A 2,372-nucleotide genomic window follows, 5' to 3' on the forward strand; every position below is an offset into this window, starting at 1 on the left:
TCCAAACAGTGCCATTTCCTGGTGATTAAACATTCAAATATAGTAGCCTGTGCCCCCCCCCCCCCCCCATTCAAAGTACCACATTCCAGTCCTTGGACCCGACAGCCTTGTGTTCACTCCTAATGCAAACATGCATTTAGTCTAACCTCAGAAGTTTCCATAGTCTTCCAGTCTCAACACAGTTTAAACGTCCAAAGTCTCTTTTGAGACTCCAGGCAATCTCTTAATTGTAACCTCCTATAAAATCCAAATCACAATAAAAAAGCAGATTATATACTCCCAAAATACAATGGCACAGAATATATATTACCAGTCTGAAAGAGTGAAAGGAACATAGTGAGGAAATACTGGACTGAAGCAAGACAAAAAACCAGCTGGTAAGCTCCAAATTCTCCATCTCCATGTCTGATGATGTCACCGTGCTCTTCACCTCTCCAACTGCTTTCAGCTTTGTTGACTATACTGTAGTTCTCTCTCCCTCAGACTGGTTTCACACACAGTCTGTAGTTTTCCTTGGCGACAATAAAGTCAGCAAACAAGAACTTTATACTTTAACAATGTGTAATCATAGTTTATTACAAATATAATTTGGATTTAACTCATTAAATAAGTTGTTAAATTTGTAATGTTGCTATGTCTGTTGATATTAAGGAAGAAATTGGGGTAGAACTGAATCAGTAAGCAGAAGAAAAAAGAAGTATGTAAATATGAAGATATGTAAGAAAGATTGAAAATAAAAGGGAATGTTTTGGGATAAGGAAATAATTTTTTATGGTAAAATGAGATTTTGTACCAGGATGAAAGAACTAGATTTTCCAGAATAAAAATGGGACAGGACAGAAAAAAAAAAAAAAAGGTAAAAGCTAAAGCTGTTTAGCTGGAGAGATGGATTGGATGGGTAAAGTGTTTGCCACAAAACTATGAAGACTTGAGTTCACATTCCCAGAATTAATGCGATGCTAGCATTTGGTTGGGAGGTGGAGAGACAGGCAGAGTAGTGGAGATCTTTGGCCATACTGTCTAAGCAAACTGATGAGCTCTAGGCTCAGTGAGAGTCTTTGTCTCAAAAAAAAAAAAAAATAAAGGGGGAGAGGAAACCAGGAAGATACATGATAGCAACCTCCAGGCTCCACATCTAAGAGCACATATGTTCATATACTCACATATGCACACACAAAATGAAAACATATAACACACACACACACACACATACACACATACACATACACAGCTTACTTAAAAGATGTGTCTCCCTAGCAATGGGCAAAGAGACATCTTGTGGTGTTCATATATCAGTCAGGGGCAAAGAAAATAGCAGTCCATTGTTTATACTAGCTTGATGCCTGGCTTGATAGGTAAAGCTGTTTTATGTCTAGGACTCATAAAAATCAAATCAAATGAAATCAAATCAAATCAAATCTAGGCAGCACAGTATAGGAGGAAGAAGATGGACAGAGACCTCTGGGCAACCACGCCACCCACAGACCTGTTCTCCAATGCATGGAACAGACAGACCAGGCCATAGACATCTGCTTGCTGCCACACCAAGCAACACAGATGGAGGATGTCACCCAGAAGACTGTGAGGCATGTGACCACTAAAATGTGTGAGTATGTGGTGGCCAGGTGGTAGAGAAAGAGAAGAACAACTTGAGCTTTAAAAGAGAGAGGTGCAAATGGTGACTTGAGGGTGGAGGCCTGTCGTGAGTGGGACCATGGTGAGGTCATAGCTGGAGCTGTCAGTGAGGGCCATGAGTCCATGGCTATACATGAGCAGGGGTCGGTATTGATGTCCATGGCTCATATTATCACTAGAGAACATGGAATTGTCCCTGAGAGCAGGCCTTGCATCTTGCCGAGGCAGCTCAGCAAAACTGGTCTTGGTTGTAGTTGGGGTGTAGGTGAGTTACTCTCGAGGGTGTGAAGCAGTAGTCAGGATATCTGGCCCCAGGTGGTCATGAGAGCAGGAGAACTGTCCCTGTCCCTTGCTGGCTGCCTACTCAGGAGAGTTGCACCTGGATTGGGCAGCATGGTAGGGCTAGCTGTGATTGAGGGGATGTGGGTGAGGCAGCACCGAAGGTGATAGCACAGGACAGCTGGCCCTGCCATTTATCTGGGGTGATGTCTTCCTCTTTCCCTCTCACCACCTACAGTAGCTAGAAGAGAGCTAGCCCTGCCCCCTCACTGGCTATATCTCTCTGGAAAGAGGGCCCTTCACCTTGCCTGGGCAATACAGTGTATGGTGAAGGCATAGGTGAGCTTTCCCCTCTCAGGCTCTAGAACTTGGGAGAGTGGATCTTGACTGAGCAGCACAGTGGAGCTGGCTTTGGAGGTGTGGATGCAGGTGAGCCATCCCTGAGGAAATGAGAGTGG

General features: G+C 43.8%; 1 pseudogene; it reads left to right on the forward strand.

The window, feature by feature from the left end:
• Positions 1 to 1,249: 1,249 nt before the first annotated feature.
• On the forward strand, positions 1,250 to 1,385 carry LOC127675911 (uncharacterized; annotated as a pseudogene).
• The last annotated feature ends 987 nt before the right edge of the window (positions 1,386 to 2,372 follow it).

This window comes from Apodemus sylvaticus, chromosome X (assembly GCF_947179515.1).
Source record: "Apodemus sylvaticus chromosome X, mApoSyl1.1, whole genome shotgun sequence".
In the NCBI taxonomy this organism is placed as follows: Eukaryota; Metazoa; Chordata; class Mammalia; order Rodentia; family Muridae; genus Apodemus; species Apodemus sylvaticus.